The 18,208-nt window shown below is 38.7% G+C and overlaps 1 non-coding gene across 1 annotated transcript; it reads left to right on the top strand.

Annotated features, from left to right (window-relative positions):
- Positions 1-5,750: 5,750 nt before the first annotated feature.
- On the top strand, positions 5,751-5,856 carry LOC132629543 (small nucleolar RNA R71). The gene has a single exon (XR_009578314.1). It is a non-coding gene; the product is annotated as a small nucleolar RNA R71 (small nucleolar RNA).
- The last annotated feature ends 12,352 nt before the right edge of the window (positions 5,857-18,208 follow it).

The raw sequence follows: 18,208 nt of genomic DNA, 5'->3' as shown, positions 1-18,208 counted from the left end.
AGAAGTAAAAGAAAAAAAAATGGGGAGTGTCAATCATACCTTTCAATGATGAACCAACAGATCACTATGAGCACAGATTTTTAGAGCACAACTTCAATCACAAATGAATTTAAACCTAGGGCGGAGAGAGATTTCGAATTTTTGGTGAGATGGGTTTGTTGTTGGGTGTGAGTTGTGTATTTATGGTGTTTAGGAAGATGGAAGATGATGGGTGATGGTGGGAATCGTGGGAATGAGGGGGAGTTAGGGAAGGATCGTTTTAATTAAAGGGAAATTAATGGAAGAAAGTTAATGGGGGTGACTGTTCTCTGCCCTTGATTTAAAACGCTGGCCTTTGTTATATTTCGATCGTGCCCCAATTTTATTTTTATTCTAAATATGATCCGTAAAGTAGTTTACGACCCGTATTTAGAAAGATTGATGAGGGCAGTACACTATAATGTCTCGTGGTAGTTTACGATCAGGTTTACGGACCGTATTATGAAATACGGTCCGTCCTCCATGGTCGTAAACTGCCATGTGACATTGCAGTGCTTACTGTTTTGTGACATCGTTAAATATGCCCTGGTTTACGAGCCGTATTGTGAAATACGGTCCGTAAAATGCAGGTGTATTTTGCAATGTTACGAGACAGTTTCTTACAACTGAACTTACCTGCTTTCAGCAATATTTTCTGTAGTATATCCCTGCACCAAAACAACCATTACCCTACATGTAATAAAAAAAACAAAAGAAAAATAAACATTACACTTGGGTTGCCTCCCAAGAAGCGCTTGATTTAATGTCGCGGCCCGACGGTGGTGACCATTCACTCTTTGTCTTGGTACACCAGATCATTGTTCGTTCCGAGGTGTTTCAACCTGTAGCGATCAACAATCCTATCCTCCGAAACCATTCCGTGATAGTGCTTCAACCTCTGCCCATTCACTTTAAATGTCTGAGTTCCATCTCTGGACTTTAACTCAATTGCTCCATGGGGTGAAACACCTACCACCTCAAACGGACCAGACCACCTTGATTTAAGCTTACCAGGCAACAACTTTAAACGAGAGTTAAATAGCAACACAGGGTCACCCTTGTAGAACTCTCGCTTCAGGATCTTCTTGTCATGGTATTGCTTCATCCTTTCTTTATAAAGTGCTGCACTCTCATATGCCTGGTACCGAAATTCATCCATCTCATTTAGTTGAAACAACCTGAGCTTGGTTGCTTCCTCCCAATCCATGTTCAGTTTCTTCAGCGCCCATATAACTTTGTGCTCAAGTTCAACCGGCAAGTGACAAGATTTCCCGAAAACAAGCTTGAAGGGTGAAGTCCCAATCGGAGTCTTGAAAGCAGTCTGGTATGCCCATAGAGCATCATCGAGCTTGCGGACCCAATCAGTTCTATTTGCATTCACCGTTTTCGCTAGAATACTCTTGATCTCCCTATTGGATACTTCAACCTGTCCACTTGTCTAAGGGTGATAAGGCGCTACCACCCTATGCTTTACACCATATTTCTCCATCAGTCCCGCGAAAGCTCTATTGCAAAAGTGGGATCCACCATCGCTGATTATAGCCCTCGTAGTACCAAAACGAGTAAATATGTTCTTCTTGAGGAATCCCATAACACTCTTGGCCTCATTATTAGGTAAAGCCACCGCTTCTACCCATTTTGACACATAGTCCACAGCAACCAAGATATATTTCATGCCACCCGAACTCACAAAGGGTCCCATAAAGTCAATCCCCCAGACATCGAACACTTCCACCTCCATAACAAAATTCATAGGCATCTCTTGCCTTCTGTCGATATTCCCTTGCCTCCGACATTGATCACAGGACCGCACCAATAGATTAGCATCATGAAAAATAGTCGGCCAGTAATAGCCGCACTCAAGTACCTTAGCTGCAGTCCGGTTTCCGCTATGATGACCCCCAACAGGAGAGTCATGGCACGCCTTTAGAATCGTCATTACTTCACTTTCCGGAACACAACGCCGAATGATGTTGTCAGCGCATGTTCGGAACAAATAAGGCTCGTCCCAATAGTATTGTCGAGCATCCCACAAGAATTTCTTCTTTTGGTAGGCTTTGATGTCTTCTGGAATTATGCCTGTTACCAAATAATTGGCAATGTCAGCATACCACGGTGACACCTCATTTGACACAGCCAACACCCTCTCATCCGGAAAAGCATCATCTATATCAAGCTCATCAGAAGGTCTCCCAGCCTCTTCAAGCCGAGAGAGATGGTCAGCCACCTGGTTTTCAGTACCCTTGCGGTCCTTCACTTCAAAATCAAAATCTTGCAGCAATAGCACCCATCTGATCAGTCGCGGCTTTGCTTCCTTATTTGCCATGAGGTATCTCAAGGCTGCATGATCAGTGTAAACCACTACTTTTGACCCCAACAAGTAGGCCCCAAATTTCTCAAAAGCAAACACAATGGCAAGCAGCTCTTGCTCCGTTACTGTGTAATTCATCTGTGCAGCATTCAGTGTTCTGCAGGTATAATAGATCGGGTGCATAATTTTATTGTGCCTCTGCCCAAGCACAGCACCTATTGCAAAACCACTAGCATCACACATCAGTTCAAATGGCAGGGACCATTCAGGAGCAACAATAATAGGGGTCGTGGTGAGACGCTCTTTTAACTCCTCAAATGCCTTCTGGCACTTATCATCAAACACAAATTTAGCCTCTTTTTCAAGAAGCTTGCACAATAGATTGGCAATCTTGGAGAAATCTTTTATGAAGCGCCTGTAGAAACCAGCATGTCCCAAGAAACTTCGAACACCTTTGACTGAGATGGGTGGTGGAAGTTTTGCAATCATATTAATTTTCGCTTGATCGACCTCGATTCTCTTTTCAGAGATTTTGTGACCGAGGACAATTCCTTCCTTCACCATAAAATGGCACTTCTCCCAATTCAGCACCAGATTGGTCTCCTCACACCTTTTTAGCACTTGACCCAGATGGCCAAGACAATCTTCAAATGAATTACCCACCATAGAAAAGTCATCCATGAACACTTCCAAGAAATCCTCTACCATGTCGGAGAAGATTGACATCATGCACCTCTGAAAAGTGGCGGGTACATTACACAAACCAAAAGGCATCCGGCTGAATGCAAATGTCCCATAAGGACAAGTAAAAGTGGTATTCTCCTGATCCTGCAAAGTAATGTTGATCTGATTGTAGCCCGAATAACCATCAAGGAAGCAATAGTAGGAACGCCCTGCTAGCCTATCAAGCATCTGATCAATGAAGGGCATAGGGAAATGGTCCTTGCAAGTGGCTGTATTGAGCTTGCGGTAGTCCATGCAAACTCTCCATCCAGTGACAGTTCTGGTCGGGATCAACTCATTTTTTGCATTCGTCACCACAGTGATGCCGCCCTTATTAGGAACACATTGGACTGGGCTCACCCATTTACTATCATCAATCGGGTAAACCACAGTTGTATCCATCCATTTGATGATCTCTTTCTTGAAGACCTCTTGCATATTATCGTTTAGTCGCCTCTGATTCTCTACACTCGGTTTGCTACCCTCATCCAACTGAATTTTGTGCTCACAGATCCCAGATGGAATACCTCGAATGTCTGCTATGGTCCAACCAATAGCACGCCTATACTCCCTCAACACCTCCAAAAGCTGCAAAATTTGCTCCTCAGTCAATAAGGCTAAAAAAATCACCGGTAATGTATTGTCCGGACCAAGGAACTCATATCTCAGATGTGATGGGAGCTGCTTAAGCTCCAACTTAGGTGGCTCAATGATCGAAGGCTTTGCTGGAGGAGTTGTTTTATTTTCCAGATCAAGATTCAGCTTCTTTGGGTGGTATATATATGAGCCCAACCCAACAAGTGAATTAACTATCTCCACATAGCCTTCCATGTCTTCAGCATCGAAATTCATAAGAATACCAGCTAAAGCCTCACCTAAACTCTCTTCTTCCATCTTGAACTCCACTGCTTCATCAACAACATCGAATGAATCAACTACCGAAATACTCTCGTAAGCACTTGGTAACTTCATCCCTTTGCTAGCCTGAAAAGTCACTTCTTCATTGTTGACTCGGAACTTGATTTCATTTTTCTCCAAATCCATCAGAGCCTTCCCTGTAGCAAGGAAAGGTCTCCCCAGAATGATAGGAATGTCCCGATCAACAGCACAGTCAAGAATCACAAAATCAGCGGGCAACATAAAATCACCAACCCGCACAATTACATCATCAACCACCCCAACAGGTCTTTTGATAGACCTTTCAGCCATCTGCAATCTTATTGTAGTCGACCTTGGCATCCCCAAACCTGATTGTTTATATATAGCAAGGGGCATCAAATTTATACTCGCCCCATTATCACACAAAGCACGAGCAAACCCATGGTGCCCAATAGAGTAGGGAATGGTGAACGCCCCAGGATCTCCCTTTTTCTGCACAGTTGTAGTTGAAATGATGGAACTCACAGTGTGAGTCAAACTCACAGTTTCATACTGCACCATTTTCTTCTTGGTCAGCAGATCCTTCAAATATTTCGCAAAACCGGGCATCTCCTTGACAGCTTCCAAGAAGGAAAAATTCAGAGATAACTGCTTCAGCTGATCATAAAACTTCTCAAACTTAGCATCTTCCTTCTTCTTTACCAACCTCTGAGGAAAATGAGGTTTAGATTTGCAAAGCTGCGTCAAAGGGCGGAGAGCCCCTTTTACAGCCTGCTTGCTTGTGTTATCAGCTTCCCTCGCCATCTCTGGAATGTCAGCAACCTTCTTGTCAGTGGGAATCTCATCAGCAATAATGGGTGCTTCAGACTGCACCTCATCCTCTTCATCTATCGGCTCAAGATCAATCACCTTCTCAGCAGCCCCTGTATTGTTTTCCACTTCTAGTAGTGATGGCAAACACACGGTCTACACCGCCTCCCCCATTCTTGGGATTTGGAATAGTGTCACTTGGAAGTCCTCCCTTTTTCAGAAGGTGCTGCTCTGTAGAAATATCCCTCATCTGCGACTCAAGCTCCTGAATAGCCGCTGTATGGGAACCCACTATTTCTGTCAGCCCAGATAAAGTCCTTTCAGACTTAGATTGATTTGCCAGAATCTTCTCAAGCATTGCTTCAACCTTCGAACTACCTTGCTCTGTTGACTGCCCTTTCGGTGGTATATAAGGATTGGAACTCTTGTTCCCAAAATTGTTGTTGTTCTTGTAGCTCCCTTGGCTCGCACCACCATAATTATTGGTGTAGTTCCCAGAGTTGTTGTAAGCACCTTGACCTTGCTGAGGTCTCCATTGATTTTGGTTCTGATAGCTACCTTGGTAATTCTGTCTTTGATAACCCCCTTGAGAGTTATTAACATAATTAGCATCTTCAACCTGCATAGGTGGCCCATCAAGGAACAGACCATCTTGAGCATGGTACATCCCTTTTGGAAAGACTGTATCATCCTCACAAACATTTACCTTCTTGATTTGAGATTCATCAAACTTCTTCGTCAGCAAGGAAATATTTGTTGCAAGTTCTGCCAATGTTTGTTGGGTGTCTTGATTCTCTTTCACTATATTTAGATCATAGCACTACCATACGGTACCACATCAGCATTGTTTGAGTGCCAAGCCTGATTATGAGTTGTCATCTTGTTAAGTATGGTGGTTACTCGTCGAAAGGTCTTGTTCATAAAACAACCATCAGCTGCATTATTAGCTACTGACTGTGTCACTGGATCTAACCCTCGGTAGAACTTCTCCATTAATATATGTTCCGAAAAACCATGATTAGGGCTCTTCTGCAAATACTCCTTGAATCTCTCCCAGGCTTCATATAGTTGTTCCCCCAGTCGCTGCTTGAATTCATATATCTTGTCACGAATCTCAGCCTTCTTGCTAAGGGGGTACCACTTTGTGAGAAAAGCAGCTACCATCTCTGCCCATGAAGTAATCGAATTTCGAGGTAGCTACTCGAACCATGTTCTTGCCTCTCCAGCTAAGGAATATTTGAATGACCTCAACCGAATAGCATCTTGTGGAACATTGTTCTGGATGTGATTAGCACAAACATCCACAAAATTCTGCAAATAACGTTGAGGGTCATTCTAAGTAGAGTTCCAAAAGTATCCCTCAAGTTTCAACAGCTGGTATAGAGATGAGTCAATTTTCACAGTAGCAGCTCCAACTCGAGGTTGAACAATAGCAGATGCATAGTCCTCCTCTGGAACAAGTTCAACAAAAATATTCTCATCATCAGATTCGTTCACCTGATTGTTCAACCGATTCCCCTGATTACCAGCACGTTGATTTTGCTGATTTTGATTCATGTTCACCTGGTTTACACAGAGTAGCAAACAAGGTGTGATGGAATAAGCAAAAGACTTTAATCAAATCAAACACTATTTAGTAATTTCAAAACCGTATTCCCCGGCAACGGTGCCAAAATTTGATACGCTCAAATTACACCTATTAATGGTATAACGCGGACGTTGTCAAATATACTAACCCAACAAGGTTGGGGTCGAATCCCACAGGGAATATGGTGTGAAAAGTTTACTAAAGTCGTAGGATGCTAAGTTCTAGGTCTAATGTCTTAATCCGATGATTTTGGTAAAAGTTGATTTTTCTATCACTAATTGTTATCTATTGCGTTGGTGGAAATTTATGGTAAAAGAAACTAAGGTTGTGTCCCCGTTAGATAGGGTGTATGATCATGGGTATTGATGTTGATATACTTATAATAGATCATTATATGAATGCACTTAATCTCTATGTGAATCTCTACTATTTCCCAATAAATAAAGATTATGTCTTTCTATGATTCTTTCAAATATAAGAAAGTAGCTATGAAGAACGATTAATCATGCCAAGTAAATTCTTCTTATTCCTAAATGAATTTATTAAACAAAGTTTAAAGCTTTGAGTTCTTGTTAGTTATTCTTACCAATCCTAATTATTTTCCCAAATAAATCAAGGTTTATGGCTTTAATCAATGTTTGCAACCATTAACTATGAATGAAGAATGAAGAATAACTAAACCCTAATAATCCATTATTTGTATATCAATCACAAACCCAATCACAAAACACCCATCATTGGGTTCACAACCCTAGTAAGGGAATTTTGCTACTCATGACAAAGAACAAGAAATAAGAAATTGAAGAATTCATAATTGCTTAATATGGAAGAAAGGATGAATTGATAATACTTGAATTCATGTTTGAATCTTCAAAAACTAGAGAGTATGTAATGTTCTAAGTCAAGAGACAAAAATATAATAACTGATGTCTAATAAAAACCCTATAATGACTATTTATAGGTTTTGAAAACGCAAAAGTTACAGATTTGCACTTTGGTCCCGTCATTACGAAATACGGTTCGTAAATTGAAATACGGACTGTAAATCAGTTTACGACCCAGTCGTCCTTCAGTTGTGAGCAAATTTCAGCTTTTGAAATACGGACCGTAAAGTGGTTTACGGCCCGTAAACTGCCTGGTCGTCTTTCAACTTCCAAAACTCAGACTTTCTGCCAATTGCTCGAATGGTTAAATACGTGGTGGAATACGGACCGTAAACTGAAATACGGTCCGTAAACTGAGCTCGTAAATCACCATCTTCTCAACCTGCCTTTCTGGTTCTGTTACCCTTTAATACGACCATGGAATACGGGCCGTATTGTAGAATACGGACTGTAAACTGAGTTTACGACCTGGTTTTGCATTTTCAACTGTTGTCATGCCAAATCTGTTCCGTCACCTGAAAAACACTAAAAACCACGTAAAATCACATGGACTTGCTTAAAAACAAGTAAAGCTTATAGCAGAAAAGCATCGATTTGTGGCGTAAAATCATGCCACATCAATATACTACCTCAACATATACATAGATTATATTTCTCTTCTCATTTTGGCCCTGTCGGATAAGCTTCATTGGAACACCATGGTCGGATTTTACTAGATCTGGCCGATGAAGAAATTTCCGTCGATTTCCAAGGCCTTCCATGTACAAAAGACGGGTTTTTTATTTTATTTTATTAAGTTCATTCATTATTTATTTAATTCATCCGATAGTTATTTATTCTCTTACTAACATTTTTACTACGTCTCATGCAGGTATCCGGAGTTATTTCTCGAAGATGACAGTCGAAAGAAGTTCAAACGGCTTCTCGGGTTCTCTGTTTATTTTTTATTTTTACGTTCTTAAAATTGTGGAAAGCATAAAATAAGTGAAAACGTTATTCTCGGGTTAAAGGGAGGAGATTATATATTTACTTGCTCACTTATTATTTGTAGTAGCTAATATTTTATAGTTAACATGTTTATTAATTTAATTGCTTGGCACACTTTACAAAATAATTAGGATAGTTTACCTCAATATTTACCCTTTAGAATGTGATCTCATAAATAGTTAATTAGTTAGGTGTATGTACTTAGCTAATTAAAATTAGTTGGCTCACGTTAAATCAAATAAACTTGGGTTTAGAATAGTGTCATGTGCAATCTTTATACCTTTTCATATAATAAAGTTAATTGATTGGTAGATAACTCTTGATTGATTTTATCTCACATGTATTTTTTTTTTATCTTCTGTTTATTCAAAAGCAAATCAATTAATGTAGAACAAATACATTCATGTTATATTCTCTTAAAGCTAGAGTTGTAAATAATTATTTTTCATACTGGATTACCTCTTTAGTCAAAATTTGTTAGCTATTTATTCATTAGAAGATTTGTTCCATCCTCTCAAGCTTCTTTGTATATTATATTTAAATTATAAATTTATTTATTTTTTTCTTTAAAAGTTAATTTTCAATATGCATTCATTAAATATTTGTTCATCAAAAAAACTTTTTACATATTTTATTTATTGATCTTATAATACATATTTTCATACACATGCAAATGTTTATTCTCTTTTATTACATAAACATTCATGTTAGTTATTCTTTAGTCTAAATTCTATTAATATTTTTTGTAAATGATAATCAAGCCTTTTTACACATCCCTTATATAGTTAAAATTGGTCCAGCCGAGAACCACATTTGTGGATTCTGAAGGATGCTTAGCACCTTCCCTTCGGAATAATTTGAACACTTACCTAGAGTCTCACTTATTTTCGTAGACCATGTTAAGCTGCATATATTAATAATTTACAGGTACCCTATTATACCTTAAATGCTAGGTGGCGTCTCTGTACATAATTAATCATTTTAGAGCTCCATAAGTTGTGCTTTGTTTAGCCTTGGTAAAAATAAGGTGCAACAACATGGCGACTCTGCTGAGGATAGAGAGTTTCTAACCACGTGGACTCAATTTGTTATTCGAGGGATTTTATCTTTATTTGAGTTTTTGTTTATTATTTTACTTGCCTGTATTTATTTTAATCGTCATGCATACCCTTCCCCTTGTTCCCTTATTTGTTTACGTACATATCTGCTATTTTTTTCATACACTTTATTATTGTCTTTTTTTGATTAACAAGTTTTATTTACCATACTCATTTTTATTTTTTACTTTATTGTAAATTATGCATCTTGCTTTTACTGTTTCTCTTTAATTGCTATCTTTTTGTGGTTTCATATTAATATTCATATGTGTTACCGGTTTATATAAATTGTCAATCCGTTCATACTTCTTCCAAATCTAGAAAAATCGCACTATCACACGTACACGCGAGGTGTGTTTTGCGCACCCGCAAATTTTTTCAAAAATCCAAAATTTAGGAGAGTTGGCATATGCGCGGGGTGTCCGAATTCCGATGACCGTGTATCCTTCTCACTCGAGTAGTCCGCTCGAGAACCTTTTGTCTAGATAAAACTACTCTTAGAATTTCTAGGTTACTGTACATTCCATTTTGCAGTTGTTTTTAGCTAGGTTGAATTTTATCCTTTATTTCGAACATTCTTTTCATTTTCCACATACTCTTTATTTGTTACATGTTTTTTTTTTATTAAATAAATATTTTTCTTATTTACTTTGCACTACCTTAACACTTTATCTAACTATTTTTAGTTGACTTGTGTTGAACCCTGAATTTTGTAAAATATTTTTTTTCTTCAATCATGCATTTTATATCCTATCTGCAAGAACTACGCACACCTGATTCTCTTTTTTGATGAGATACGTAGGCAGCCCTTTTTGGGTTCGGTATTCATTATTAAAAAAAAATCCTTTATTTTAAAAAATCACAAAAATATTTTATTTCTTTCTATCCTATCAAAACGAACTACGCGCACCTGATTCTCATTAAAGATGAGATACGTAGGCAGCCCTTTTTGGGTTCGGTACCCCTTGTTCAAAATAAACAAAAAATAATATATTTTTTTTAGATTCATATTTTTGACTTTGTTGGTACCAACACGGTTAGGAATGTGCATAGGAAATAAACAAGTAACAATCAATATGATGGAGAGGACTGACTTCGTGGTAAATCATAGATTCTTTTGGTACCTCTCTTCACACCTTAAGTGACACTTCAAAAATTCTCTTGCTTGCTTGTAATATAAGAACAAAACCAACCTCATTGTTTCATGTGCATTGTGTGGTGAGCTTTAGATAGCGTTCAATTGCATTGCATTGTGATCTAGAACTTGGCCTGCATGTCTGTTGAGGCGAAATTATGAGTAACACTCGGTATAGGAAAGGATTGTAGGCCTTCTTTAACTCGTTTGAGCCTTTTTAGCCTACCAAGTGACATTATCCCTAGCATTCCCCCTTTGAGCCTAAAGCCTTTTCTTTGACAACCACATCATAAGCCTATACCATTTCTGAGTGCTTATATGCACTATCCCTCTTTTGGCCTAACCTCCCTGAGCTAGCGTACTAGAAATGTGCAATCGCGGATAAAGATCAAAGCTGAAGTTTCCAATGACAAAAAGATACAAAAGTCCCATAAAAACAAAGACGAACAACGACCTCCAAAGCAAGAAAGAGCACACAAAAAAAAAAGAGTCATTCGGGATCTCGGACATACAACCCGTTGTTCCTTTTTATTTTTCACATCCGGCATACAACCCGGAATTAGCATCAACACTTCTGGCATACAACCCAGGTCAATTCTCTTAATCCCCACAGAGTCTCGGCCATACAACCCCGAACTCCAAAAAAAAAGGTGTGTGGGGGGGGGGGGGGGTTCCAACTTGCAAAAGAAGTCGCACAAGTACAAAAGAAAGGGACAATAAAACGAAGTAGATCAGCGTCAGAGCACACAAATACCAAGCACAGACATAGTGCAATGCTCAGGGAAGGATTAGTCACTCCTTACCCAAATAATATCCTACCATTTTCCCAAGCCTACATTCCAACCCCATAACAAGCCCGACGTGATTCTATGCTAAGGGTTCTCACATTAGTGGATACTTACATGACGGCCAAGCTTATGGTATCACAATTGCAAGCATTGAACATCTTTCTAAGTTTGAGTGTACTTCTTTAGACGTCCCAAAGTTCAAAAATATTGAATATGTGTGAAAAGGGACTTTCTTTCTGGTGAGGCTACTTGAAACATGAGGATAGGTATAGTTCAAAACACTTTACTTGAAGCAAGACGAACAAATCTTGTCGATCCTTAGGTATGGTTGAGGTACCACTTGAAGCTGTAGGAATTACCAATAAGTCGATCTTGGTATGTTGGACGATAAATAATGGTGATTCTTATGCACAATACTAATTGTTGGTACCAACTGAAGTTGAGCAATTTATACCAATCATTGTTATTATTAAAAAAATAAAAACAAAATAACCAAATATTTTTCACTTTTGCTAGATTTTTTTTTTTTGCTTTCATGATTTTGCTATTTTTCTTAATTCTTTATATTGCACAGTAAATATAGTTCAAATGTTGTTCTCTATCAAGGTATCAACATCTGGTCTCACACATGAAAAATCCTCGTATTTCTCCGTTGAAGCATGAAATTGGGACAGCATTTTTGAGTAGCTTCAAAATTCCGCAAGGGCACATCACATTTCGCGAGAAGTATGCGAATTTTTGTTTGTTTTCTAAACTGGGACAGAATTTTTGAGGGGTCCTCAAAAATTCCACCAATGGCGCATTTCGAGAGAAAAGGCACGGGCTTGTCCAGCCCCACAATAGGACACTGCATTGGCTCGTCCAGCCCCACAATAGGACACCGGGGGCATTATTTGGCTATACAGCCTCATTTTCATAAGCCAGACGGCTACACTACTACTTTACTCTCTATTTTATCATTCACTTTACTTTATCCTGAACTTTACAAGATCTGCATCAAGTCTCCGAAGACAACCGGAGACATCATTTACTTTACTTTATCCTGAACTTTACAGGATTTGCATCAAGTCTCCGAAGACAACCGGAGACATCATTTACTTTACTTTATCCTGAACTTTATAGGATTTGCATCAAGTCTCCGAAGACAACCGGAGACCTCATTTACTTTACTTTATCCTGAACTTTACAGGATTTGCATCAAGTCTCCGAAGACAACCGGAGACATCATTTACTTTATTTTATACTGAACTTTACAGGATTTGCATCAAATCTCCGAAAATAACCGGAGACATCATTCACTTTACTTTGTCCTGAACTTTACAGGATTCGCATCAAATCTCCGAAAACAACCGGAGACATCATTTATTTTACCTACTTTAACCTGAACTTTACAGGAATCTACATTAAGTCTTCGAAGACAACTGGAGACATCATTCACTTTACCTACTTTAACCTGAACTTTACAAGAATCTGCATTAAGTCTCCGAAGACAACCGAATACATCATTTACTTTACCACCTTTAACGACTCTACCCTGAACTTTACAAGAATCTTTGAAGACAACCGGAGATATCACATGGCTACACAGCCTCATCTACACTCACGCCGAAGCAAAGGCGTTATCTTAGTAAATAATCATTTTTATTTCTTTACAGTACATTACATTTTCAAGTATCAATCACATTTTATTTACATTTTTAAAATTGTATATTAATACTCGCATTTTTATATGTATTGTATATTAGTTATATTTTAATACAGTTCATTAATACAGAAAGGCTTGGAGAGTTTATAACAACACGATTAATTCAAAGATATTTCAAAAATTCACCTTGTGCAAATTACCGAATTATCGCTCAGTGTACAGTTAAAATCTCATCTACTCCCCATATAATTTCTTTTTCCTTTATTTCTTCTCCGCTGGCCTGTATGTTTTCTTCTTTTTGATTTTTTCATCTTATCTCCCTAAATTCATTCATTTTCTTCAACAGCACAATCTTTATTTTTCTACACCCAAATTTACACTCCCTCACTCTTTTCCTCATTTTCTACATCTTTTATTTTTTCTTCCTAGCCTTTTTGACTTTTCTTCCATTATTTACCCCCTCATTTTTTCCAGATTTGTTTCTCCCCCCTTTTTTCTCCATGGCCCCCACTCTTTCTTCTTTTTTTTTACTTTGCTTCTCTTTACCTCATTTTTTTTTCGTGACTTTGCCTCTCTTTTCACGATCTTCTTTGCAACTTCTCTTTTTTCCTTTTTTCATCTCTCTTATCTTCACCCCTTCCATTCAATTTTTTTTCCTTTTCTTTATTTTTTATCCCACCACTTCCTCATTTTTCTCCACATTCACCCGACCCCATTCCTTTCCTAACTACAACTATCTCTTTTCACTAATTGCATAGCTATTCCCTCACCTTAATCATTTTCATTCTCTTCTTTTCTTCAAACAAACACACTTCTTTTGTACATACACAGTTACAAACATTTACATATGTAAACATAGAATTGTATATACTACCTCAACATATACATAGATTATATTTCTCTTCTCATTTTGGCCTTGTCGGATAAGCTTCATTGGAACACCACCACCAACAACAACAACAACCCAGTGAAATCCCACATCGTGGGGTCTGGGGAGGGTAGAGTATACACAGACCTTACTCCTACCAAGGTAGGACGGTTGTTTCCGAAAGAGCCTCGGCTCAATAAAAGCATAAAAAGAAGTCAGATAAGGTTAAGAGAATCAAAGCGATATGAAATGAAATAATGCAAGCGACACAGATAACACAGGATAATCAAAGAACAGGAAATAACAGATAATAGCAGAAATCTGAGCAGAAGAAATTATATTGCGATAATGCGACTACTAATAAGAACGGAAAACGAGACTATCTACTAGCCTTCTACCCTAATTTGGGTCCTCCAAACCCTCCTATCTAAGGTCATGTCCTCGGTAAGCTGTAGTTGCGCCATGTCGTGTCTAATTACCTCTCCCCAATACTTCTTCGGTCTACCCCTACCTCGTCTGAAACCATCCATGGCCAACCTCTCACACCTCCGCACTGGGGCATCTGTGTCTCTCCTCTTCACATGCCCAAACCATCTCAATCTCGCTTCTCGCATCTTATCTTCCACCGAGGCCACCCCCACCTTATCCCGAATATGCTCATTCCTAATCCTGTCACTCCTGGTGTGGCCACACATCCATCTTAACATTCTCATCTCGGCAACTTTCATCTTTTGAACGTGAGAGATCTTAACCGGCCAACACTCCGCCCCATACAACATAGTCGGTCTAACCACCACTTTGTAGAACTTGCCCTTACGTTTTGGTGGCACCTTCTTCTCACATAGCACTCCGGAAGAAAGCCTCCATTTCATCCATTGGAACACCATGGTCGGATTTTACTAGATCTGGCCGATGAAGAAATTTCCGTCGATTTCCAAGGCCTTCCATGTACAAAAGACGGGTTTTTTATTTTATTTTATTAAGTTTATTCATTATTTATTTAATTCATCCGATAGTTATTTATTCTCTTACTAACATTTTTACTAGGTCTCATGCAGGTATCCGGAGTTATTTCTCGAAGATGACAGTCGAAAGAAGTTCAAACGGCTTCTCGGGTTCTCTGTTTATTTTTTATATTTACGTTCTTAAAATTGTGGAAAGCATAAAATAAGTGAAAACTCTATTCTCGGGTTAAAGGGAGGAGATTATATATTTACTTGCTCACTTATTATTTGTAGTAGCTAATATTTTATAGTTAACATGTTTATTAATTTAATTGCTTGGCACACTTTAGCAAATAATTAGGATAGTTTAGAGTGGCTGATTAGGTTGTTTAATGTCATCTTTAAGACGGCATTGATGCCCGAAGAATGGAGGGCGAGTGTAATGATCCCTCTATACAAGAATAAGGGAGATATACAGAGTTGTAACAACTATAGAGGTATGAAGCTGCTAAGCCATACTATGAAAGTGTGGGAAAGGGTGGTGGAGATGAGGGTGAGGAGAGGTGTGTCTATTTCAGAAAACCAGTTCGGATTTATGCCGGGACGTTCAACTACAGAAGCCATCCATCTTATGAGAAGGTTGGTGGAGTAGTATAGGGAGAGGAAGAGGGACTTACACATGGTATTCATCGACCTAGAAAAGGCTTATGACAAAGTTCCAAGACAGATCCTATGGAAATGCTTGGAGGCTAAAAGTGTACCTGTGGCGTACATTAGGGTGATCAAGGACATGTATGAGGGAGCCAAAACCAGGGTGAGGACAGTAGGAGGAGACTCAGAGCACTTTCCAGTTGTGATGGGGTTGCATCAAGGATCAGCTCTTAGTCCGTTTTTATTTGCCTTGGTGATGGATGGATTGACACGGCAAATTCAAGGTGAGGTGCCATGGTGTATGCTTTTCGCGGACGACATAGTCCTGATTGACGAGACTCGTAGCGGAGTTAACGCTAAGCTGGAGTGTTGGAGACATACTCTGGAGTCTAAAGGGTTTACGCTGAGTAGGACCAAGACATAGTACTTGGAGTGTAAGTTCAGTGAAGCAACTCAGGAGGCTGACTTGGAAGTAAGGCTTGGTACCCAGGCCATCCAGAAGAAAAGTAGTTTCAAGTACCTTGGGTCTATTGTGCAAGGCAGCGGGGAGATTGACGATGATGTCACACATTGTATTGGGGCAGGGTGGATGAAATGGAGGCTTGCTTCCGGAGTGCTATGTGACAAAAAGGTGCCACCAAAACTTAAGGGCAAGTTCTACAAAGTGGTGGTTAGACCGACTATGCTGTATGGGGCGGAGTGTTGGCCAGTTAAGATCTCTCACGTTCAAAAGATGAAAGTTGTCGAGATGAGAATGTTGAGATGGATGTGTGGCCACACCAGGAGTGACAGGATTAGGAATGAGGATATTCGGGATAAGGTGGGGGTGGCCTCGGTGGAAGACAAGATGCGAGAAACGAGATTGAGATGGTTTGGGCATGTGAAGAGGAGAGATATAGATGCCCCAGTGCGGAGGTGTGAGAGGTTGGCCATGGATGGTTTCAGACGAGGTAGGGGTAGGCCGAAGAAGTATTGGGGAGAGGTAATTAGACACGACATGGCGCAATTACAGCTTACCAAGGACATGACCTTAGATAGGAGGGTTTGGAGGACCCAAATTAGGGTAGAAGGCTAGTAGATAGTCTCGTTATCCGTTCTTATTAGTAGTCGCATTATTGCAATATAATTTCTTGTGCTCCGATTTCTGCTATTATCTGTTATTTCCTGTGCTTTGGTTATCCTGTGTCATCTGCTCTGATTTCTGCTATTATCGGTTATTTTCTGTGCTCTGATTATCCTGTATTATCTGTGTCGCTTGCATTATTTCATTTCCATATCGCTTTAAATCTCTTATCCGAATCTCTTAACCTTATCTAACCGTATCTGACTTCTTTTTATGCTTTTATTGAGCCGGGGGTCTTTCGGAAACAGCCGTCCTACCTTGGTAGGAGTCAGGTCTGCGTACACTCTACCCTCCCCAGACCCTACGATGTGGGATTTCACTGGGTTGTTGTTGTTGTTGTTGTTGTACCTCAATATTTACCCTTTAGAATGTGATCTCATAAATAGTTAATTAGTTAGGTGTATGTACTTAGCTAATTAAAATTAGTTGGCTCACGTTAAATCAAATAAACTTGGGTTTAGAATAGTGTCATGTGCAATCTTTATACCTTTTCATATAATAAAGTTAATTGATTGGTAGATAACTCTTGATTGATTTTATCTCACATGTATTTTTTTTTTTTTATCTTCTGTTTATTCAAAAGCAAATCAGTTAATGTAGAACAAATACGTTCATGTTATATTCTCTTAAAGCTAGAGTTGTAAATAATTATTTTTCATACTGGATTACCTCTTTAGTCAAAATTTGTTAGCTATTTATTCATTAGAAGATTTGTTCCATCCTCTCAAGCTTCTTTGTATATTATATTTAAATTATAAATTTATTCTTTTTTTTTTCTTTAAAAGTTAATTTTCAATATGCATTCATTAAATATTTGTTCATCAAAAAAACTTTTTACATATTTTATTTATTGATCTTATAATACATATTTTCATACACATGCAAATGTTTATTCTCTTTTATTACATAAACATTCATGTTAGTTATTCTTTAGTCTAAATTCTATTAATATTTTTTGTAAATGATAATCAAGCCTTTTTACACATCCCTTGTATAGTTAAAATTGGTCCAGCCGGGAATCACATTTGTGGATTCTGAAGGATGCTTAACACCTTCCCTTCGGAATAATTTGAGCACTTACCTAGAGTCTCACTTATTTTCGTAAACCATGTTAAGCTGCATATATTAATAATTTATAGGTGCCCTAGTATACCTTAAATGCTAGGTGGCGACTCTGTACATAATTAATCATTTTAGAGCTCCATAAGTTGTACTTTGTTTAGCCTTGGTAAAAATAAGGTGCAACAGGTACCACTTGAAGCTATAGGAATTATCCCCAAGTCAATCTTAGTTAGCTGGGAAGAAATTGATGGAATTCTTATGCACAAAACTAATTGTTGGTATCAACTGAAGTCAAGACATGATTCTCTTCACTTCTTCATTTTCAAATATTCTTTACAACGAAAACAACGAAAAAAAAAATTATAGGCGCCCACCTTCTAATGCGGGTATTCCATTTCAAGTTCATTTTACAGGCGCCCACCTTCTAATGCGGGTATTTTAATTTCAGTCAGGCGCCCACCTTCTTATGCGGGTTTTTTAAATTTGAGTTCAAGCGCCCACCTTCTAATGCGGGTATTTTAATTTCAGTCCAGGCGCCCACCTTCTAATGCGGGCATTTTAATTTCAGTCAGGCGCCCACCTTCTAATGCGGGTATTTTAAATTTGAGTTCAGGCGCCCACCTCATAATGCGGGTATTTTAATTTTAGTCAGGAACCCACCTCATAATGCGGGTATTTTAATTTCATTCAAGCAC

Source organism: Lycium barbarum, chromosome 2 (genome assembly GCF_019175385.1).
Source record: "Lycium barbarum isolate Lr01 chromosome 2, ASM1917538v2, whole genome shotgun sequence".
NCBI classification, from domain to species: Eukaryota; Viridiplantae; Streptophyta; class Magnoliopsida; order Solanales; family Solanaceae; genus Lycium; species Lycium barbarum.
This window is presented reverse-complemented; position numbering and strand designations above follow the sequence as displayed.